The sequence below is a fragment of the Pelodiscus sinensis genome, chromosome 24 (assembly GCF_052426305.1).
Source record: "Pelodiscus sinensis isolate ZL-2025 chromosome 24, ASM5242630v1, whole genome shotgun sequence".
In the NCBI taxonomy this organism is placed as follows: domain Eukaryota; kingdom Metazoa; phylum Chordata; order Testudines; family Trionychidae; genus Pelodiscus; species Pelodiscus sinensis.
In genome coordinates, this window is record NC_143075.1 from 3,258,106 (window position 1) to 3,282,515 (window position 24,410).

A 24,410-nucleotide genomic window follows, 5' to 3' on the forward strand; every position below is an offset into this window, starting at 1 on the left:
GCTAAGCATATCCTGAGACAGCCATGACCTATGGGGTAGGGCTGTTGGCGTGGACTGAGATAGCTCTTAGAGGGGAACTCAAAGTGTTCTTTGGGACCGGACCTCATCCAAGGTGTGGGCTAGGGTCACTGCAATTCTTTCTGTGGACAGTGCTACAACTGTGGCAGACTAGGTGTCAGCTCATGCCAGGTTCCCCATGAGCAGGGCTCGACAAATAATGTAATCTACTCGCCCATGGAGAGCAGCTTACAACCCAGAAGAGCCGGCGCAGAGCGATCTGTGCATGCGCAGAGTGCAGAACCGCACAAAACCGCGTGGTGGCGAGCGGGGCTCTCCACCGCTTGGCAACCTCTGCCCATGAGCACTGATGGGTCTATCGCTGGAACCGGTGTTCAAGTACAGGTCGAACCCCTTTAGTCCGGCACTTTGCCCCGGCAACACCCGTGATCGAGTGTGATTTCAGTAGCCACATGTCCACTTAGTGTGGGGGTGGCCAAGTGTCCTGTGGCCCCTTAAAGTTTGTTTAAAGCCTCTGGTCCTGGCTCTCAGTGTTCTGTGCTGTGATTTAGCTCTAATTTGCCCCTCAATGTCTTCTAACAGCACAGCAAGCAGGGGTAGGGTTGGCGATGCTGCTAGACAGTATGGACCTCCCGTGGTCCAGCAAATTTTCTGGTTTAGCACTGGTCAAGTCCTGAGGATGCCGGACTAGAGAGGTTCCACCTGTCATGTTAAAGCAGGTACTAGAATGATAAGCCTAGAGTTAGTGTTTAGACTTTATTGAATTATTCGGCATTGCCTGGGGCCATGCCTTCATCTCCCTTCTAACAGCCGTGACCCATGGTGTAAGGTGGGACTTGAGCGTGTGCATGGAAAGTGCCATATCCGTAAATCGTTAGGTGGGTGAGAGAGGTTGGCGGATGGGAAATGCTGGGCTCCAGCCATCGGTCTTGTGCCCTGCCCAATGAGGAAAGCTCAGCACTGCCAGATGGACTAGAGTGGAACCGTAGAGAGGCTCTCGTTGCTGACTTCCTCCCTTCCCCCCACAGATGAGTCTTGCCAGCGAATTCCTCTCTTCTGCCGAGTTGGCAGCTCAAAGGAGAAGGGCAGGAGGGAATACAAGCCCCTAAAGAAGCAACTGGTCCTTATTCTGCTTGTGCTTTGGGGGGCAATGGGCATTCGGGGCAAGCCAAAGCTCTGTGGTGCTTTACCTGGGTTTGCCTAAAGGACCCGCAGAGCTGGCTTATTAGAGAAGTAGCAACATCCTTGCCAGAAGATGTTGTGAAGACCAGGACTTTAACAGGGTTCCAAAGAGAGCTGGAAAAGTTCCTGGAGGTTCGGTACATCAAAGGCTAGTAGCCAGGATGGGTGGGGAGGGTATCCCTAGCTTCTGTTTGTTGGGCTGGGAATGGGGGATTCCCTGTTCTATTCCCTCCCTCTGGGGCACCTGGCATTGGTCACTGTCAGCAGACAGGACACTGAGCTAGATGGACCTTTGGTCTGGCCCAGGAGGGCCGCTCTTCTGTTCTTATATTCAAGAGGCTTCTATTTCTTTTTGAAACTTAAGATGGGGTAGAATCATAGAATCCCAGGGCTGGGAGAGACCTCAGGAGTCATCAAGTCCAGCCCCCTGCCCAAAGCAGGACCAACCCCGACTCAATCAGCCCAGCCAGGGCTTTGTCAAGCCGAGACTTAAACACCCCTAGGGATGGAGATTCCACCCCCTCCCTCAGGAACCCAGCCCAGTGCTTCCCCACCTGCCTAGGGAAATAGTTTTTCCTAATATCCAACTAGACCTCCCCCACTGTAACTTGAGACCATTGCTCCTCGTTCTGCCATCTGTCACTACTGAGAACAGCCTCTCTCCATCCTCTTTCAAACCCCCCTTCAGGGAGTTGAAGGCTGCTCTCAAATCCCTCCTCACTCTTCTCTTCTGCAGACTAAACAAACCCAAATCCCTCAGCCTCCCCTCGTAGATCATGTGCTCCAGCCCCCTCATCCTTTGGGTAGATCGCTATATCCACCCAGTTTAACTTGAAGTTTCTTAATTCCTTTTCCCCTTGTGGCAAGGGTCCCTCTGTCTCTGGCCAGCGTGTGGGCCAGCAGCCTTCCTCCTGGGCTAGGGGTTGGTGCTTGCAGCTAGTTTCTGGGGTAGGGAGCCTGGCTGCTCCTTCTGGGAGTCCCCCCCTGCTCTCTTTAGTTCTACAATTGTAGCTTTGTCTCAAGTCCATCCTTTCACTTTCTCCCCCACCTGCCAATCAGGGAGGCTTTTCAAGGCTTCCAGCAGGCTTGCCATACAGTCAGTTGACCTCAATCTGCCTTGGCCAGCTCCCCACCAGCTACTCCTAATTGCCCTGCAGCCCTCCGTCCCTAAGAGCAGGCCTTTGAGCCTTTGGGGGCTGCCTTTTCCCCACTCTGTAGCAGCCTCCGGCCTGGCCTTGTGGCACCAGCTAATCAATCTCTAGATAGATTATTAGTGGATTGGCTACAAGGGCTGGTCTTGGCGTGAGATCTACAGTGCAACTGACCTGGGGCAAGTGGCTGGTCCTTTGAGACTGGGAGTTACCTGAATATTGCTGGGAGCCTTGTCGGGGACCTTGTCTCACAAAGGTGAGCTCACCTGGGTGCCAAGACTGAGCGGGGCACGCCATGGGACTGTCTGTGTCCCCCTGGCTCAGGCTGTTGTAGTGAGTGAGGAGTTCACACCGGAGGGCTGGTGAAATCTATGGAACTCACAACTGATTTGAGGAGTCGCACCCGGGTTCTGAACTCCTGGGCCTTGAGGCTGGGACTCGTGTTTTCATGTCACTGCAGGGCAACGTGACCGGAATTCAAGCCCACCCATGGGGTAGGGGAACAACTGCCCCGGGGCCTGATGGTTCAAAAGGGCCAGGAGCTCCTGGCCTCCGCTGCTGCTACCCTGAGCCCGTTAAATTGCCACCGGAGTGCCGCACAGTGTGCTCTGGGCAACTCTGAGGGCTGGGCGTGGGGTGGGGTGGGGGAAGCATGGTGCAGCCCAGATGCCATTGAGGGCTGGCTGCCCAGCCCCTTCTGCCCAAGGCCCCTCCCATTCCAGGATCAAGGAGCTGCCCTCCCCCCAACCCCCGCCCACGAGGGTCATGGTGAGGCTGTTGGCTCCCCTGCCATGGTGAATAGCAAAAGGCTAGATTGGCCTGCACAGCAAGGCCTGCACTGCAGTCAGGAGGAGATGGCTGCCCCAGAGGGAGCCCTGGGGTGATGCACATTGTCTCCAAGATCTCCAGACTGCCCCTGCACCTTCTTATGGGGTGCCGCTGACTCTCCCACTTTCCTGGTCCCGCTCCAGGGGCCCGAGCAATGGATTGGGAGTCAGAGGGAGGCTTCATCTGCTCTCCCAGAGCTCACCGGTGCCCAGAGGGAGTGGAGCCCCTTCTAGCCCCAAAGGGGGCATCAGATACCTGAACTCCCCCATCCTTCCTTTGCCTGCAGTGAGCGTGTGTGGAGCAGCCAGGAATGGGGCAGCACTCAGCTTCCAAGAGCGCCCTCCTCTGGCCAAGTGCACGCGCCTGCACTCTCCTGTTCATCAGCACTGTCGGCTACTCAGCTCTCTGGCTGCCACCCCGTGTGAGTCACTCCGCACAACCCCCTTCCAGGGTACACATTTGACAGGGGCCCATCTTGTGCCTTCCATATAATGTGTCTCAGGCTGTATCCCCTCCCCAGAGGAGAATGGTGCCTCCAGAGCTTCCCCTCCTGGGGACAACGCCTAGCTCAGGGCTTTCTCACAGTTCATCATAGTCCACAGTCTCTAGCCAGCTCTCTGCTCAGAACTCTCCATAGTGTTCTGCTCCTTCGGCCAGCCAGTCACCCATGGTCTTCTCTCCTGAAGGTCTGTGGTGCAACTGACTGCTGCTTTGCTTTGCAGCTCCTTTTGTAGGCCTTCCTGGCCCCCTGATTGGCTGATTCCTCCACTGCTGCTTTAGCCTCCTGCAGGCCTTGTCTATGGCCCTTTTCTGGGGCAAGGTGTGGCAGGACCACAGGGCCTCTGGCAAGGGGTCTTAGGGCCCCGCCCATCCATCCACCCCATCACACTGCACCTTTCCTTCTGTGTGTGCACCAACGGTGTCATTCTGCCCTCAGTCATACAGCGCAAGGACAGAAGAGTGCCTGCTGCCCTCTTCCCCCAGCAAGGGCCAGGCAGACTCTGTCTTCTATGTGCTTCCATTTATCTGTGCAAGCCCAGGCAGGGCAGTAGAATGAGGGTGCCCAGTGTGAGCGAATGCTTGAGGGGTTGGATGCGGGCTGCGGAGCATGGGAATCACTGCTAAGGTAAGAGAAAGGAGGAAGTGGCCCGTGTGAAATGAGCAGGACGTGTCTCTGTGTAGCACCTGGTGTACAGGCACCTTCTCACAAGGGGCTAATTGCCATTCCTGCTCCCGGCAATTTCAGGAGGGACATGCAGGGCTGGGGAGACACGGAGCCAAAATCCTCTCCCAGCCTGGGAGGCGATTCTTCGTGCTTGGCGTGCACACTGACGGAGCAGTCTGCAGGACACTGCCGTGTCACTGCCTTTCGGCCCAGGTGGAACCTCTCTAGTCCAGCACCTCGGGACCGGACCGGTTCCAAACGAGAGAATATTCTGGACCGAAGGAGGTCCATATTGTCTAGTGGCATCACCAACACTGCCACTGCTTACTGGGCTCACAGAAGACATTTAGGGGTCAATGTGAGCTAGATAATAGCACAGAACACTGAGAGCCAGGACTGGTGTCTGAAAGCAAACTTTGTGGGACCACGGGAAACTTGACCACTCCCATGCTAAGTGGACATCCAGCTCAGTAACATCATGCTGGACCAGAGAATGCTGGACTAGAGAGGTTCAACCTGTACCTGGTCTGGAATTAGGGTGCAGAATTCAGATTCCTGGGACACTAGGACCTTCCACTTTTCCCCAGTATATTCAGGTCAGGATGCTCCGAGGGCTATGGCCGGCTACATCAGTGACTACATTTGTGGAACGAGCTAATACAACTGTAGGGGGCATAGACAGGAGAATGGACCTATTTAATTAGGAACAGAATCAACTCAACAATCACTGTGTTGTGTGCAACCGGCACCTCCACAGTTTGCTGCCATTCACTCCCTATGAACTTATCACAGCCTGCATGGTGTTGGCAAGGTATCTGGACGAAACGCCAAACACCATCAGAAGGCATTTGGATTGGGACCTTTCTACCACTCTTGCCAACAAAGCCATTCCTATTACTCATCTTGGGCGCTGCTACTTGCTGGATGCGTGCAGCGCTGCCTTGGTTAATGGCCAAGAGAGAAGTCGCAGCCTGGCTGTTTGCAAATAATCTTGGTATCAGCCAAAGGCTGTTTCCTGAAGGGATGTTACTCTGAAGCTGGGATTAGCAGTTCTGGAGCAGCCAGAAAACCAGCAGGAATAAGGTGAGACGTGTGGCCTGTTCTGTTAGATACACGTCAGACACATTGGAGTAGACCGTCTGCAATGGTTCTGTCACTGTTTGCCCTGCCTGGTTCCATGGGGAGCCTCTATTATTCCCAGCTGATTTTGTGCTGGTGAAAGTTATTGCACTGAAATCTCCAATTTGGGATAGATGAGACCGTTCACGGACAAATGGACGAGTAGTTTAAAACTTGGAATGTCATGGGGAGAGGCACTGCTGCCGTTCTAAGAGCCTGGGCAGAGGCAGGGAAGGAAGGAAGGAAGGAAGGAAGGAAGGAAGGAAGGAAGGAAGGAAGGAAGGAAGGCCGGCCAAAACTGGAGCAGGGCAGAGAACAGAAAATACAAAGGAGATACAATAGGGCCATGGCACATTTCAAAATAGAGGCAGCCAATGGGTTAAAAGCATTTGCGGAAAAGAGTGTCTAGATTGGCACGGACGCCTTTGTGCAAAAGCATCCGTGCCAATCGAGACACGGTTTTGCGCAAGAAAGCCCCGATCGCCATTTTTGTACAAAACAGTTTTTAGCTGTCTACACTGGCCCTCTTGCGCAAATACATTTGCACAAGAGGGCTTTTTCCCGAATGGGAGCAGCATAGTATTTGTGGAAGAACACTGACAATCTTACATGAGATCGTCAGTGTTCTTGCACAAATTCAGGTGGCCAGTGTAGACAGCTGGCAAGAATTTGCCAGTCTAGACGCAGCCGGTAAGTATAGTGGTCTGTAGGTAGAGGGTGGTGCTTATGTGACCCTTATTGAATTAGCTCTGATGCATCACTCCCATCTCTGTATCCTTACTATCTGGTTCTTTTCCTTTCCCTTCATGCATCTGATGAAGTGAGTTGCAACTCAGGAAAGCTTATGCCGTAATAAACCTGTTAGTCTTTAAGGTGCCAGCAGACTCCTAGTTGGTTTGGCTGAAACATTACTGGACATAAATATGTCTGGGCAGAGGTCGCCATGTTAGTATAGCAGGATAAGGAAAAAGAAGCCTGCAGTTCTGGGTTATGGGTCACACACCCAGTGCTCCCGTACAGCCATCCTGGTGTCAGAAGGTGTGCAGTTCACAGTCCCTATCCAGATTGCAGCATTTCAATTAACTGATGCAGCATGTCACAATGATGCCAAAAAGATAGGAAAGCAAAGGAACAACTTTCCAAACAGAAATATTCATGGTCAGCCCCCCAAAGTGCCAAAGGTGAGAAAGCTGGAGGAAAGTCTGCTGCAGGAGAAAATGAGAGGAATGGCTGGGAAAATGATAATAAATAGGAAACTTGGCATTTCAAAATGTTGTACCACAGTAGAGCAGGTAAAAATATGCCAACAAACAAGGTTTGCAGAGATTTTTCTTCCCATATTTCCCCCAGCCCTAAGTAACTTACAAACGCTGCATCTATGCTGAGGTAGGAGCTGTGTGTATTTCACAGTTACTTATTGGTGCCAGGGTATAGGACACTACTGCTGTCTCTCAGTCTCAGATGCCATTTCTAGGTAAGTGCAAATGAATAGAGAGCTTAAGAATGAGGACGGTTCCCTTCAGATTTCAGGGAAGGATGAGTTGGGGACTTCCAGAACTGGTGCAAAACTCCAGAGGAAAAATGCCAAAGTGAATCATGGCAGCAATATGCCTTTTTCCTGCCCTGCCATTTCCCAGGTCTATATGTTGTGTTTACGGGCTTTGCTATGCTGAATTACCTGCATGTTTTGCAATTGACTTTAAAGACCAAATGGTCCCTTTATCCCAGGGTCCAGTCTCCTGACAGTGGCCAGTACCAGCTGCATCAGAGAGAATCAACAGCATAACCCAGTTCTGACAGTACAGTGTAAGGGACACCCAGGCCATGGGGTTGTGTTCTTAAACATCCTGGCCAATAGCCACCGAGGGACCTACCCTTCATGGACCTATCTAGTTCTTTTTTTGAGCCCACTTGTCATTTTGGCCTTCACATCATCCACCAGTGAGTTCCACAGGTTGGCTATGTGTTATGTGAAAAACTACTTCCTTATGTTTGTTTCAGACTTGCTACCTATTAATTTCATTGGTTGATTCCTACTTCTTGCGTTATATGAAAGGGCTAATAATACGTCCTTCCACTTTCTCCAGACCACTGAAGATTTTATAGATCTCCCCCCTCAGTCATCCTTTTTCTAAATTAAACAATCCTGATTTATTTAATCCAGCCTCATATGAAAGCTACTCCATACTCCAGATCATTTTTGTTACCCTTCTCTGCACATTTTCCATTTCTAATACTCTGTATCTATTTTGAGAAGGACTAACCAGAACTGCATATGGTATTCAGTGTGTGGGCATTCCGTGAATTTATACAGAGGCACAATGATATTTTCGAGCTGATGATCTCTCCCTTTCCTAACGGTTCCTAACATGGTTAGCTTTTTGACTGCTGCTGCACATTGAGCAGATGTTTTCAGAGGGCTATTCACAATGACTCCAAGATCTCTCTCTTGCATGGCAACAGCTAATTTAGCCCCCATCCTTTTGTATGTAGAGTTGGGATTGTGTTTCCCAATGTGCGGTATGTTCCATTTATCAGCATTTTATTTCATCTGTCATTTTGTTGCCCGGTCACAGGGTTTTGAATCCCTTCATAACTTTTTGCAGTCAGCTGTCTTGGGTAATTTTGTATCAGCTGCAAACATTGCCACTGCACTGTTTAACCCTTTTAAAATTCATTTTGGCTTTAGAGGGTTTTTTTTGTTAACTTTTCAGCTCCTCACATTCCGAGTTTAATGTCCTACCCTTAATTACCCGTGAGCCAGACTTTCAGATCTGTGTCTTTCAGATTATGCTAATAGCCTCTTCAGAAATAATCATTTCTATGCAACTTTCTTGGATACAAAGCTGCCTGGAAACACCCACAGTTTAGTATGTATCAGAATGAAACATGGTGCTGCTGTCCGCTTTCATCCTCAGGATGGGGTTTGCTTTGCCTGTAAAATGTTTGCCAGTCTGCATTTGGCAATGCAATTAAGAACTTCCTTCTGCTTTATCAGCAGAGCCTGGGTGTGAATGTGATAGCCAGGAGGCGAGATCTGAAATAAAAGCACAAGTGTGAGTTACACTGGAGATATACTGGTCACATGGACGGTGAAATATGGGCTGACTTTCCATAGCCGTTTCTAACAGCTGAGGAATTCGGTGACAGAGGGAAAGCTGTTGTCCTCTCACTGCTTTGTTGTGGTGACACTGGGATGTATTCAGCTTCCCATTTTTGTGTGTGATGGTCACAAAGCAGTTGTAGCTATGGGATAGTCAGTTGTTCCCAGTCTCCTGTTGGAAGAAGAGACATATGGGCGCTTGTTGTGGTGGTATCCATTCTGGCCTATCTGATATAAGGAAAGGGAAAACAAACGTCTTGGCTACAGAACAGCCAGCCTCCTAGAGAACTGCACAGTGAAGCACTGCAGGGAACGAGAGGAATAAATAAAAGGGAGAGGATCCATTATGCATGTGGGTTTCTGTAGAAATTATTCAGCAGAGAATAGCCGACAGAAATAATTCCTCCAGGTTTTGTTCTGGAAGTGTGTTGGCTCCCAGGTATAACTGCTCCAATCTTCTTTTGGGTGATTATTTCACCAGACGTCAGAACCTCAGGGAATTTGGAGAGTCCCCCCTCACTCACACTACTGTCAGACAGGCAAACAGGCATGAGTTTGATTGAGCCGTGCTCCCTGACCGCATTAGTGTTAGTCTGCAAGTGTACATACCGTATTCTTTTAAATTATTCCACATTTATATCGCTAGTAGGTAAAGTGCCCAAGGACCGAGATGGGCTGTTACTTATTTACTTTCCAAAGTTTATTAAGTCTTACATTAACTTGGGTTCTATGCCAGAAAGTTGATATTTTCCTACAGGAAAAAAAGCCCACTTTGAGGGCAAAAATCCACTTCCTCAGAAAGCTTATGGCCAAAGAAATCTTCAAGGCTTGAAGGTACCACAGGACTCCCTATTGTTTTTGTGGGTACAGGCTACTCTAGCTACCTCTCAGGTACCTGTCCCCCAAATAACTAGTGTTCTAGTCATTGCCCAGGATACAGGTCTCAAGACTTCACCCATATTAGTAAATTAAATTACTTTTTTTTTATTGCCCTGTAGAAGACTTACCTGGCATTGCCCAGGTCTGGGTCCAGCCCAGGGCAGGGGGTGGCCTGAAGTAGGGTGGGGGGCTGCGCAGCCCACTCACTGACTTTTCTCTGGGACGAACCCAGTGTGTGTGGGGGGAGAAGAGGGAGGAGCCACTCAGGCCACCTACTGGCTTCAGCCCGGGACAGCAGGGACCATGCAGTCTGCCAGCTTCTCTGCAGGGCACCCCAGGGTGGTGGGCCTGCACAGTAAGATGGCCCAGGGACAGTCTGAGGTGGCAGGAGCCAAACATCAGCCAGGAGCTGCTCCTTGGGGCTGGGGCTTGCTGCCCCCTTGTGGCCATTCATGAGTATAACTGTCCCTGCTACCACACCCCTCTCTTTCTCTGTGATGCAAAGCAATCCCATTCCAGACACATCCCATTGTCTTGTCACAACCAAACCCTGCCCTTGTTGTAAGTTAGGATACAAGGAAGTTGCCTAGGAAATGTGGTGGTCCTGGCTCTTCCCATTTAGGAGGAGTTCTTGATCAAAGTCTCACCGATGGACACAGACAGATGCACAAACTCTCTAAGGGGTATAGAAAATTAAAACACAGACATTTAAAAATATCAGGTCACATCCCAACCCCCTTTGGTCTGTAGCTCACCCACTGACCTTCAAAACCAGTGGAGAAGCCTGTTACGATGCAATCACATTTCATTCCACAGCAGCAGCCCTCGCCAGCTGCCGAGATGAAAGGCTCAGTTTAGGCAAATGTTTCTCATTGCTTTGCTCAAATGAGGTGTCATGTAAAAGTTACTCAGCAGTCATTCTAGCAGTCCGCTTATCTTGTCTCCTGGAGGCTGCACAGCTTTGGCGATGTTCATGTTGGAGTGTGTGCAGGCGTCTCACAAGGGTCCCTGGCTGAACGGGAGGGTGGAATGCCTAGGTTATGTCTTCACTTTCCAGGCTTTTAATTTTACAAAGTTTACAAGTGTGTCTGCCCAGAGCAGGTCGCAGTCTGGATAAGTCTGATCCCAGGCACTTATTTAGAGCAGCCACGGCCCACAGACCCTATCGCGCTCGGTAGTGTCCAAAGCCAGAGCAGGAGATGGGTCCTGCCTGCGAGATCTTGATTCAGTTCTTCTCTCACAGGCTGGTCTCGGCTTCTAGGCACATGGCTTCCTGCTCTGGCACCTGTCTGTGACTTTGCCAGACACCTTTTCAAGTAGAGGTGGCTGGTGTGCAGAATTCTGCCTCCCGTCCCAGAACTGACTGTTCATTGCTCAGGCGCTGCTCAACAAGCTTTGGAGGGACTTTTCATCCCAGCTAAGACCTTCCACCTCAAAAAGGAAGGGGCGTTCCATCCAGTCCTGCTACTGTCCTTGCTTTCATCATTGGCAACCCGATCTACTCACTCACATTCTGTTTTCCAGCTGTTTTTTGTCTCTCCAGGTCTCCTTTTCCTAGGATACTTGTAACAGACGCCCCCCCCCCATGCTTTTGGAAATGGACTCATGGGCATGAATATACATAACTCAAAGGTGGTTTGAGCAAATTATTTCATGTAACCCATCGATCTTCATGTCATGATCTGCTGGTTCTGTTTATCTTACTCTGTTGTATGTATCATTTGTGTGTGGAAAATTAGACACAGGGAGTGGGGAATACTTGGTGAGTTTCAAATGTATGAATGGGAGACATGAAGGGTGTTACCTGCAACTTCTAAATGAGCCACTGTTAAACAATTTTTTGTCCTTTAGTCTGAGCAGTGGTTGGTAGGGAGGGGCCTCAACTCCTTAATGAAAGGAATAGGAAAGGAGAGGCCTGGGTCTTTTGGCTGGGCTGCACCTGAAGGAAGGGGACAGGGACCTCAGGGCGTGGAAGACAGCCCTAGTTTAGAGTGGCAGCCGGAAAAGAGGTTTTAGGGTGAGTTTAAGTTTGCACCGAGGTTTCAGTGGAGAATTAGCCAGGCCATTTTGTTTCTTTTGATTTGTAACCTACTTTGCGCTGCCTGTTTTCACTTATTACTACCAGTGTAAGCGATTGTTACCTCGGGGGATGGGGGAGGCAACCAGCATGCAAATTCCCCCTTCCATTGCTAAAGGGGGCTTACCTAATTCTTTGGGGTCTGATCCCATCTGGGGAGTGCTCTCTCAGGAGGCTGGGCCCTAAATTGCACTCTCCTTGGACCTGAGGAGGTTCAGTGTCTATACTGCTTCTCGGTGGGGGCTGGGACCTCAGCTCGGGGCCTTGGCAGGGGGAGACCAGCGGGGCTGGCCCAGCACGAACGGGCAATGAGGAGCCCCAGAGAGCGGAAGGCAAGTGGCAGTGGCCGTGTCAGCACCCCGGGAGGCACCCCCAAGGGGTCATCTGTGACTGCACCCCGTCACAATCCTCCTCTTGTCTCTTTCCCAAAGCCTCCTGCTCTCTCACCTCCAAACAAGCTCTTTTCTCTTCTCCACTGCCCACAAACCATTATAGACCATCGTCAATAGCAGCTCATCTGAGGAAGTGGGTTTTGCGCACGAAAGCTTGTGGTAGTCTCAAAGGGTATGTCTACAGTGCAAGGGTATTTCGAAATAAGCTATTTCGAATAACTCCTGAAATAACTATTTTGAAATAACACGTCCACACCACTGGGAAGCCTCTAAATCAGTCTGAGGCAGGCTCCCCTAATGCGGATGTGCTACCTCGATTTAGAGCCCCCGGAAGCACTGGGGAGTAATTCCTTTGAATGGCCCTGGGGAGGAGCTATTTCCAAATAGCAGCAGTGGAGCATAATTTCAAAATAACGGGCTTGCCGCGTGGACGCTCACCTTGTTATTTCAAAATAACACTGTAGTGGAGATGTGCCCGAAGGTGCCACAGGACTACTCGTTGTTTTAAAGTTACCGACTAACACAGCTACCCCTCTGAGACCACAACACATTATGTTATTCAGAACTTGTATGGGTGTATAACAAGACCCATTAGGATTTTATGGAAAAAGTGCAAATTGCCTTGTTTGATATAAGACTAGCCCGCTCAGTACATGCCGTAATGTTTTGCATGAGAACCTCATCTTCGTTGTCTTGTAGAAACAGGTTCTAACTAAACTCAGGGTCAAACTAATTTCAGCTAGTGCAGGCTAATTCATTTCCCAAATTTAACACTGTGTCATCAGTTTCAAGCATACATGCCTGCCTACAGACTGGCTAAATTGGTCTGGGTGGGTATTTCCCAAACCACAACAAACCCTAATTTGCAGCTGAGTTTTTAACTTCAGCTTCTTTCTTTACTCCCTTCACTCTTTCTTTCTGTCCCCTTCACACAGCTTCACATGTATTTTCTGCAAGCCTTCTCTGCTGTATGGTCACCCTCTGGAATAGCCTTTATATTCCACTCTCCCTCACTGCTTCTCCAGCCCTTTTCAAATTTCGTGTAGTGTTTTCTCTCCTCCCTACACTCCTTCATTTCTCTGCTCTGAGATATTTGGCATTAATCGGATCCTTTTGATTTATCAACCCTACAATCTCTTTACACCACTGCTTTTCGCAGTTTATATCACTTACTGTCTATCTGGCCATTTTTAATTCTATAAAGCACTAGGTTATAGTGCTTGAGTGAAAGCTGCTATAAATTGAGATTGTCTTATATTAGGTTAGATGAAACTTCTTTTGGAGCAAAACCTGTGGGGTGTAGAGGCTCACAGACTAGAAAGCTAAAAGGGACCATATTGTGATCATGCAGTCTGACACAGGCCAGAGAAACGCGCTCTGTAAGAAGAGTTTTTAAAAACAAAACAACCCAGGAAATTGTCAGCATCAAGAAAAAAAAGAGGGGTGAATGTTTGGGAAGAATATCCTGTGATCTGAATGCCCCATATTACTAAGGTAGAAACTTCTAAAAGTAAACTTCATTTGGGACTAGCTCTTCCTTTTGATCCATTCTATAAACCAATATCTTTATTAATGACCTGGATGAGGGGATGGATTGCACACAACATTTACTATTCTGGAGGTCCTTGACCCAAAAAGTTTCCCCACCCCTGCTCTTGGTCATTTTCCTTTCTCTGGCCCTTAAACAGGTAAAACATCCACCCTGAAGGTGGGGTCAAGGCGTTGATATACTGGGACACAGTAGAAGGACACAGTAGAAGGATCTAAAGAGGAGAGCAAAGTCCTGAAGCAGTAAGACTTTCGGTCCAGCTCCTTTCACCGTTGCTAAATCCGCATGTGCAAGGAAGCCCTTACATCAGTAAAAGTCACTGCAGAATGCTTTAAATACTTTGTTTTCAAGTTTTGACATTGTACGTAAGGCATCCAATCATTTCCTAAGGAGCATACTAGCGCCAGTCCATTTGATCCTTATGATCAAAACACCAGACTGGATCTGAGGCAAATACACATTAAGATGATGTGTTTATTTAAGCTTTCAAACTTGCAAAGCGCATGGGAGGAGGCGAGTCTTATATGAACACGGGAGTGTGTAAACAGGGAGCTCAGATGGAGGCTTTGTGTAATATACAGCACTTTAAATGGGACCCTTTGTCGAGTTTCGTAATAAATGGAGCTCGAGAGAGAGTTTTATGGTGTCAGGTTTCCCATACTTAAGAAGAACGGATCCATTACGGGACCCAAAATCTATTTTGATGAATTGCAATTGACTTTTCACACCTCTTTGAGCAAAGTGACTTACAAGCCTGCCTTTGAATGGGGAAGGAGGAATGAAGTGTGTGATTCAAGAATTTAGTAGTCTAGATTCAGTTCCTCCCCCTATGCGGGGGCCCAGTTTAGTCCACAAAAGCCATAAATTTGGAGTGATCTTCCCAAAATATATTCATTTGAGTAAGTCAGATTTATGTAGCCATTCCAGAACTAGAATAATGGAACAGGAATGATTCATGAATATTTAATTTGTTATACATCATAAAATGTGCATATATTCGCACATATTAGTTCTGGTCTGTAAACTGGAGGAATAATTTAAAAAAACTACAGGCAGTGATTTAAGAAAATGAAATGCATTGATTACATTAATCAATTCAACCTGTATTTTTCTACCTGTTCAAAGATAAATTCTCTGCTTAGGATCGAAAAGAGAGGAACAAGTGGCATTTCCTGTATGAAATACAGAAAAGTAAATGTACATTTGAACAAAGCTGGTTTTAAGACAACTAAGTCCATTGACTCACCTGCCTCATTCAGCATCCTTGCCGTTACTCCAAAGATTTTCTGCTAGACGGTGTGTGCTGATAGTCTGAACCAGCAATTGTGAGTGTGGTCTCCAGGGTTATCTTTATAGCTCAGTTGCTTCCTGACTCTCCAATAGCAAGTCAATCATTACCCTGCTTTGCCTCACTTCCCCATGTCTAAAATGGGGACAATCACTCCTAACCCACAGAGAAGTTACCAGGCTTAGTTTAGAATGTTTGAAAACTGTGTTGACATCCTAGGATGAAAATGCTGTTCGTGTGCAAAGTGGTATTATTTGGCAGAAAGTAAAGGGAATAAACAAATTATCTTCTTTTGAAGCATGTACTGTTCTACTTTGCTCAAAACAAATACGCCACTTAAAAGGAGGTTCAAAACCACAGCGCAAACCTGGAAGCAGTTCCAAGTGTCTTCAGAGATAATCGCACGACTGTTCCTGCACCATAATGCTAACACGCTTGGAAATTAGGAAGGAGCAAAAAGGGTTTTTTTGAGAGCATGGAAATTGATTCGGCTAAAGCCTATTAAAAAGAGAGGAGTTGTGTCATGTAGCTCCTCTAAAATTGCCCGGTATCCTCAATTCGGGATTGAAGTGACATTTGGAAAATATTTGTCTTGTGTTGTGTTCAGTCTCTCTTCTGCCCACTGGCAGGGACAGAGAATAAATGAATGACGCTGTTCCGGAGCATGAATATTTCCCATTTAATTAAGGATTCGTTGTTCCTGCAAACTGTCTGTGCAAGATGTTCTGTTGGGCTCACTCGCAAGAACATCTTGTGAGAGGGTGAGCATTAAGGGGCAGACCAGCAGCAGAAGACACAGTAGCGGAGACTCATAGAATCATAGGGTTAGATGTCATTCAGTCTAACCCCTAAGCCTTAACAATCACCCCTCTGTTACTAGCAAAGGCATACTAGTAAATCCAATTTAGTGGGGCCTGATCTGAATTGATGTAAAATGCCTTTGTCCCAGGAGGTGGTCCAACCTGGAAACCACCGTATCTATCACCGGCAGATTTCTCCAGTCCGAATAAACACAGACATGTGTAAGAATTTAAGAATATATTGTAGAATACAACAGATATCACAACAAACAATAACCATCGGATATAATACTGCCAGGGCCGGTCTGAGGCATGGGCTAGCCGGGCAGCTGCCGATGGGCTAGCCGGGGTGCCAACCGAGGGGGGGCGCCTGATGGTAGCTGTAAGGGGTGAGCGGTGTCCCTTATAGCTGCCATCAGGTGCCGCGCGCCCGGCTCCTGTGGCGCCAGCCAACAGTGCCCTTCACCCCATGGCCACGGGGCCCTGCAGGCCAGGCTGGGCAGTGCACATGCCGTGTGCCCCGGGGGCAGGCCCTGGGCTGCGCACCAGTGGCCGTGGCCAGCCCGCGCATGCGCCGTGTGCTTGGGGGCCCTGAACACTGCCTAAAACCAACCCCTTACCCCAGATATAATAGAAGATAGAACAGCAAAAATGAACAGGAGAACTCTATACTCAGTCTGTCCAATGACTGCATGAGGCTCAGGACCTTCTACCCGTTGGCTAGGGATCACCTCAGGAGGAACACTGAGGAGTCCAGATGGAGTCTGTTGATGTTATTACAGCAACTGAAGAAAAGTTGTGCACACAACACGGTGGAGGACAGTTCTTGTCTCTGGAAAGGGCCTTTGCCACAGTAATTGGGGTAGGACTGTGTGGTAGGCCTTGATCCGGTGTTGTTGAATCAGGTAGCTAGGGCCCACAATACTGAGCAATCGCTACAGCAGTGAACCGGAGCACCCCATTGGCAGTGGTGGAGTTGGGTCTGGTCTGTCACGAAGCTGGTCCCGGCCTTCACCATAGTCTCCAATAACAGCACAACTATCCTCCCCAGATGGGAATGGAAACTGCCAACTAACCGGATGATGAGGAAGGAGCCCGGTCCTTTTAAAGATCCCTAGGTGGGAAAACACCAGAAGTCTCTAGTGCAAAGATGCAGCATGCCGAGTGCAAAATCAAGGGTCCTTGTGCAGACTTTGTGCCGTGTGCAACACAATGGTACTGTGTGCACAGCCATGTGCTGTGTGCAAACGATGGTTTTGGCGGCAAAAGTCTCTCAGGTTCTTTGGGTTCCATCTTGATTTCTGCTTAATCCATAGACTCCATTTTCATTTTAGTGTCCATCCAGCTAACATTTCCCCTCCTTGATGGCTTTTGGCCGTAAGTGAAAAATTGCCATCCCAGTAAAGAGCATAGTAAACATATGATAAAGTTACAAAGTGTTGGTTAAATATAAACAACCACACAGTGCAACAATAACAACATGTTGATACAAGAACTATTAACAATGTAAACAGTACATGAGCGAGACACAACAGTTACAGTGTTTTCAACAAGTCAAATTCTGTTTTGTGTGTCTTCCCCTTCTTACAAGGACATATATATACTTAAATATATTAAATAGATGATACTGATTTGTAAGGTAAGATACAATACAATTGGATTATAAAATAGTGATTGGATGTTTGGAATGTTGTTCCACCAATTCACGTTGGAATTGTCTGTTCTCTTAATTACCTTATTAATGGTGTCTGCTGCATGTAGGACTATAACTCTCAGATGATCACTTTTTATTTTCAGTTCCTCAAGATATTCATGCAGCTTTCCATGCCTCATCAGACCCTTTCTAACTTCTAAGTTTTGACCCACATTAACAGGAGCTAAATGCTTAAACATTTTAAAATCCTTGTATACAGTGGTTTCATCAATGTCATGCAGAACATTTATGTCACAGTCCTTGATGGAATGCACCTTACACAGGCATATACTTGAAACAATGGGGTTCTTAACAAGATAGAACTGATTAACTAAAAATGCAGGGCCCCGACTTCTCACACAGAGGCAATACCTATCTGTCTGGACTACTATAAGGGCACATGCAAAGTGTATTGACAGTCCCCTGTTTCAGATTTTAGGCACTCTTCCCAGACATCGGTGGTACAGGTGTACCTAGTTCCTTCTGTTCAGTACATGCTTGGAGATTGATGGTATAATACGAACTATTGCGAAGGTGTATCCATTTCCGATTTTCTGTTGATGTCATTATGGCTTCTTTAATATTCATTCCAATGGATATGATGGGATGTATGATTTCTTCTGATAAAGCCCCTGATAACAGTAAAACATCTACAATGACTTGGTCCTGTGTTGGCTCATAGACAAAATTAATTGCATGCCACCAGATTTGGTGACCCTTTTCAAACTCATTACATTGGCTTAATAAAGTGTGTTGCATCTCTGTTGGTACCATCCCTTTTCTGCCATCTCTTATTATGCCTTTAGCTATGTCCAACAGCCATATCTGTATCTCAATACACGCAAGAGCAGTTGATAACATTAGACTGTAAGGTTCCCATGGCACCTATTATTTCCAGATTGTCAAGTTCTTGCATAGCCAACCATTGGGGTAGTAGCTGTATTACATCCATTTGTACTGTACTCATGGACGTTATTGCATTGGTCATCACTTCCTCACAGCCGCTTCTTCCTTGGGCCGAGAAAATTGTGCTTACAGCTCTATGACAACACACAGCGTTTCCCCATCATCACTCAATGCCATGTTGTGTAGCTACCGCTCTTTGTCCAGCAGTAATAAGAGGCAGCAGCAACTCCTCTCCACACAGAATAATCTGTAAATACACCATATTGTTTTATCTTTACAGGGACGCAGGGAAAAAAAATGAAGGCTTGAGTGATTAGAATATAAAAGATGGAACGAACCATCTGGGCTCATTTTTTCCAATAGTCTTAAATAAACACAATCTAATGATATTCTGAGGATTCACAAATCTGCACATCGTGTTCCTCTCAGCGACGGGTTCCAGACGGAGCCGCGTGAGTCTGTTTCAGCAAAAACAACAAGGAGTCCATAGGCACCTTAAAGACTATTATTGTGGCATATGCTTTGGGGGGTGGCAGTGAATCATAATAAAAAAGCGTATGCCATAATAAAGTTGTTAGCCTTTACGGTGCCACTGGACTCTTTGTTAGAATCTAAGGGAGGAAGAGACCTCAGGAGTCATCAAGTCCAGCCCCTGCCCAAAGCAGGACCAACCCCAACTCAATCATCCCAGCCAGGGCTTTGTCAAGCCGGGATGTAAACACCTCTAGGGATGGAGATTCCACCCCCACCTAGGGAACCCAGCCCAGCGCTTCCCCACCCTCCTCGGGAAATCGTTTTTCCTCTCAGACAGGTAAAATCATAGAACTGAAAGGGACTTTGAGAGATCAAGTCCAGTCCCCTGCTTTCACAGCAGGACCAAGCACCATCTAGGTCATCCTTGATAGATGTCTGTCTAACCTGCTCTTAAATATCTCCTGATTCCTCAATTTCACTAGGCAATTTATTCCAGTGTTTAACCACCCTGACAGTTGGGAAGTTTTTCCTAATGTCCAACCTAAACCCCCCTTGCTGCAGTTTAAGCCCATTGCTTCTTGTTCTATCCTCAGAGGCCAAGGAGAACAATCCTCCCCCCCCCCCACCTCCTCCCTTTTAGATACTTGTAAACCACCATGATGTCCCCTCTCAGTCTTCTTTTTTCCACACTGAAGACTGGTACACCAAGCCAAGGTCAGTGCAGGAGTTGAATATGGTCACAAAGTTCTTCAGCATAATTCAGTCACACGTGAAATTTCTCGGCTAACTCCATAGAATTTTTAACTCAAGTGAAGCCAAAATATCTATTGATCCATTTCTCTTTCTTTCCTCCTGCCTTCTCAGTGGAGTCAATCATTGGTTGATGAACAAGGCCACCAGGGGCGTGGGCAGAGCAGCCCCAGACCACCCCAGAGCCGGAGGGCCAGGAGGTGGGGTGGTACAGCTCCAGTTCTGGTCCCGTTACCAGCCCTAGCCCGAGCGGGGCCCACAGGAAGAGTGGACTCAGAGTGAGAATCAAGAGGGGGGCAGGGGATGGAGCATACGTGGCTGTTTAAGGAGACAGCCTCCCTCCAACTGATACCCACTGCCCATGAACCTAATGATGGTGTGGAGTATGAGTCCTGGTCCGCAAGTGGCCTAATCCAAACCCCACAGAAGTGAATGGGGATTTTTAATTCATGCCTTTCTTCCGTTCCCTGACACCTGAGCCGACGCACATTGGCATCAATATAGAGACAGAAGCAGAGAAGAGGGGAGGGGAAATACTACAGAATCTATTGTCAGGCCTTTTAGTCTGCCAGCGTCTAATATCATCCCCACACAGTAATCCCAATGGTGCCATCTCAGGTATTGTCACTGTCTCGGGCCACTGCTTTATTAATAAACAGTAAATAAAGCAGCAAATTTTCCAATTTTGAGGGATTATCTTGATTTCTTTTTAAATAACTGCTTAAACAGGGTATTAAATTACCACTTTAATCCATCTGAATTTGGGCGATAAAGTGCATAATCCTTTGTGTTTAAAGAATTTAGTGCTTCATTTGCAAATTTAGAATTTACTGCCCTGACTCAACTGTCTCTTGCCAAGTAACTTCCACTTGCAAAACCACTTCTGCTGCGTGCCCAGGGTTCCTGATGGGAACAGACCGATTGTCTTTGGATTCCTGCTGCTCTGGGGGAGGAGAGGTGCGGGGGTGGTATCAGAACTTCAGAGACAGCAGAAGGGATGTAAAATCCCGTTTCCTCATTTAGCAGGTTAAGCATTTCATTGAACCGGTTAATCGCTTAAATGGATGCACCATGCCGGAACTGGTGAGCATCACCGGAGAAGGCCGACCAGTCACATCTCCAGACCACAGCACATGCCAGTGGCATTCTGGGACCTCCATGGATTGCTGAAAAGTTTCTCCGTGGAATGTAAACATGGCTGCAATGTAATGAGAATATCTAAGGGTATGTCTACACTAGCCCCCAAGTTCGAACTAGGAAGGCTAATGTAGGCATTCGAAGTTGCAAATGAAGCCCGGGATTTAAATATCCCAGGCTTCATTTGCATCTTCCCGGGCGCCACCATTTAAAAATCCCCCTTAGTCCGAACTCCGTGCTCGCGGCTACATGCAGCATGGAGTAGGTAGTTCGAATTAGGATCTCTAATCCGAACTACTGTTACTCCTCGTGGCATCTCTCTTTGACCTCGGACTTTGACTTTTTGTTTTCAATCCAAGTCAGGAAGTTAAACAAAGTACCAAAGGCATGGGCTGTTTTCCTGAAATACATTTTTTAAACTCTCTGTTGCTCTTTATTTGTAGATAGAGTTTAGATAAATGTGTATCTTCAATTCAGCCCAAGAGATAAATCTTAATATTCAGAAATTAACTGCTTGATTGGCTAGCAACCCCTTTGTCATCCCAAAAATCTCTTCTGAGAACAAAAGCATATTAGGCATGCTGGCTTAGAAACATCACACATTAACACATGGTACTCATGCTGGAGCTGCTGGCAATGAAGACAGCATCTGTCAGAGATTAGATGGGAAATCTAGGTTTAAAGGGACATTGTCAGCTCATATTTTTGCAACCCAAACATTGAAGCACTGAGCTAGTGCTGGGAAACCAACAAGCAAAATTGACTCCAAACAGACCAGTCAACTTCACTTTGAGGGACAGTCAGTTTTCATTGCTCCTGCTAAGGAAGATGCAAACAGACCAAGAAGCAGTGGTGGTGACAAGAGGATAAGAATTTTAAAACTCTTTCCCTTTGAGAGCATTATTTGTAGCATGTTTCAACTGCACAGACCTGGCCCTTCCTTACGCGCAGCGCTGATTTTACGTTCATTGGTGTAACTCCGAGGCGGGGGTAAAACTGGAGGAATGTGGCCACGAGTCAGAGCCAGGAATTTGTTCCTTGTGTGATGACGACTCAATCTGGTCAGTTAAATTAGAAATCGCCTTGCTCTCCATAGCTTTGTACATCCCTCAACAGAAACAAAATGGAACCTTTTCTGTCGCTTCAGAAACGTTCGCTCCAGGGCATAGAGCTTAATTTGTAACAAAACAGGTGTCAGGGTTCAAGCTATTTTTTTTAACTTTCATAATTGATGCAGCAAGCCCACAGGTCCTAGGTCTCAGCCCTGACAAGCCCAGAGATGCCAGGCTCTGGACTGCCAAGCCCAAAGCTGTAACCTGCCTGCCCAGCGGTGCCAAGGCACATCTTGGCAAACCCTGGCACCAATTAAGCAAAGCCAGGGCAGGAGCGGCACAGATGACACACCTCTTCCCCACCCCTGCAGTGCCAGGGCCCCATTACCAAGTCCTGTGTGCTGTAGTTCAGGACAGCGATGCAGACAGTTCTGGATTTACGGGTGTGGCGTTCTGACACGATTTTTGCTCCGTTAGTGATGATGAACATTTGGCTGCGTGAGTTTTCGTATGCTCCCTCAGTGTATCATGCCAGCTTTGTTCAGATAACTGGCACAATAGACTTCACGAGGGCCCCCAAAGATCCCAGATATGAATGCACCTGAGTCAGATTTATTGTCAAAGGAAGTACATGAATGTACATCAGTAGCAGATGGCTTTCGAGCCCCTATGTATTTGTACCTCGGACAACGGGCACAGCTCAGTTGATAGTATGGGTTTCACTGTCACCACCTAGGCCGGCCAAAGAAATAAGTCGAGGTGACCCCATATTTATAGACAAAAACAAACAGTCTACGATACCCACCGTACGTATCATCTGACGCATTAATGACACGTTTGGTGTCTCCACTTGTACTTTCGTCCAAAGCCTTCCCTGCATCTTGGTCTGCCTTCACTCCTCGGCTACGTCTACACTGGCATGATTTTCCGGAAATGCTTTTAACGGAAAAGTTTTCCGTTAAAAGCATTTTCGGAACAGAGTGTCTAGATTGGCTCGGACGCTTTTCCGCAAAAGCACCTTTTGCGGAAAAGCGTCCGTGCCAATCTAGACACACTTTTCTGCAAAAAAAGCCCCGATCGCCATTTTCATGATCGGGGCTTTTTTGCGGAAAACACATCTGGGCTGTCTACACTGGCCCTTTTGCGCAAAAGTTTTGCGCAAAAGGACTTTTGCCTGAACGGGAGCAGCGTAGTATTTCCGCAAGAACACTGACAATCTTACATGAGATCGTCAGTGCTTTTGCGGAAATTCAGTGGCCAGTGTAGACAGCTGGCAAGTTTTTCCGGAAAAGCAGCTGATTTTGTGGAAAAACTGGCCAGTCTAGACACAGCCCTCTTGTTTCCACTTATTTTATCCTGTGCTCAGCTGGGTGTCCCTGTCCTGTGCTGGTGGCCTGTATTTACGTGCTTCACATGCTTCTATCCCTGCCAGTAGTTCTAGCGCCGACAGACACTGACGTGCAGGTGAACAGTTGCTTTTGACACGGCCTGTTACACCTGGTGTAATTCTTGGTGACTTTGGTGCAAGCACCAGGCCCCTGCTTCCGACTCTTTCTCTCTCTTACGCTGTTCCCCATAGCCGGAACTCAAGTGGTGGCAAGAGCCCATGCCTCCTGATAGGAAAGTGGACTTTGCCCATTGCCTGGGCCCCAGAAGGACCGTCTCATCCCCTCTGCAATGCCTGAGTATGCTGGCTCTGTCTGTGGGACCGCTGCAGAGTGGGGAGTCTGGAGCCATTTAGACATGGAAGAGTTTCACTGCTCTGCATCTCAGAGCATAGCTCTCCAGTGCCAGCAGGCCCCGATAGGTCTGTGTAGCTCTGTCACTGAGGGGAGGGTTGTCCCTGGGCCCTGCACCCCCATCTGCAGCCAGATGTGACTCCCGGTCAGCAGGGAGAACAGAAGGTTTATTGACAGGGACACGGCGTAGCACAGACTTGTCAGCACAGGAACCAGAAGCTGCCAGCACCATCCGTCTTGGGGAGAGGGGGCTCGGAGACAGGGCCTTGGCCTGTACCCCAAGCCAGCAGACACTCCGCAGCCTGTCCCAGCCCTGCAGGCAGCCCTGCCTCCAGCTTTGGCCCTGCTTCCTGGGCAAAAGGTGTCCCCCGATCACACATCCCTCCTGGGCATCAGCCATTGTGAACATGAGGAAGCAATCACACCAAAATCCCCATCCCCACCCTGGTACTGATGCAGCACCCAGGGAAACCAAGGCACACACACCGTGTTACTACAGGGCAGAAGAAATCACATGACTCATAACAAGGGGAATAAACGCCTCACAATCTCCACTTTGCCCCAACCTTCTTAGAGCACTGGCCATGCCACCAGCATCCCCCCTTCCGCATGCCACCCCGTGACTGGCTCCTGGGCGAAACGAGGGTAATGAGCTTCCCTTCATGGCTCACCCCTAGCTTTGACTTTCTGCTCCATTTGCAGCCCTCTGCAATGAGGACACACCTTCTCCCGCGTATTATCAGCTCGTCAGGGCCGAGACACGCGACTATCCCTGCTTGGGTGTTGCTAAGGAAACCCGCGGGGGGTGCAGGCCTGGAAAGCAGGTTTTGTGATTCGTTCTAACCCATGCCGTGCTGGAAATCCCTACAGGGCACCACTGTACCTGGCCTGGCTTCCAAGCCAGTCACTTTTCCCCATGAGGTCCAACTCCCTCCTGGTTTTGAACCTCATCTCTCTGTGACGGGCAGGAGTACCGGAGCAAGGAGTGTAGTGGAAGCCATTCCGCCAAGTTGGAAACCCTGTGTGGGAAGGAAACCCCTTCAAGCCAGGGGGTCTGACGGCACCTCCAGCACCCCTTGTTCCCTATGGGGACCCTCTGGAGGTTCAT

At 48.2% G+C, this 24,410-nt stretch overlaps 1 long non-coding RNA gene across 1 annotated transcript; it reads right to left on the reverse strand.

Annotated features, from left to right (window-relative positions):
• Positions 1-760: 760 nt before the first annotated feature.
• LOC149521712 (uncharacterized) lies at positions 761-14,798 on the reverse strand. The gene is made up of 2 exons (XR_016347800.1): positions 14,710-14,798; positions 761-8,500 (listed from the first exon to the last, which is right to left on the reverse strand). It is a non-coding gene; the product is annotated as an uncharacterized LOC149521712 (long non-coding RNA).
• Positions 14,799-24,410: the final 9,612 nt, after the last annotated feature.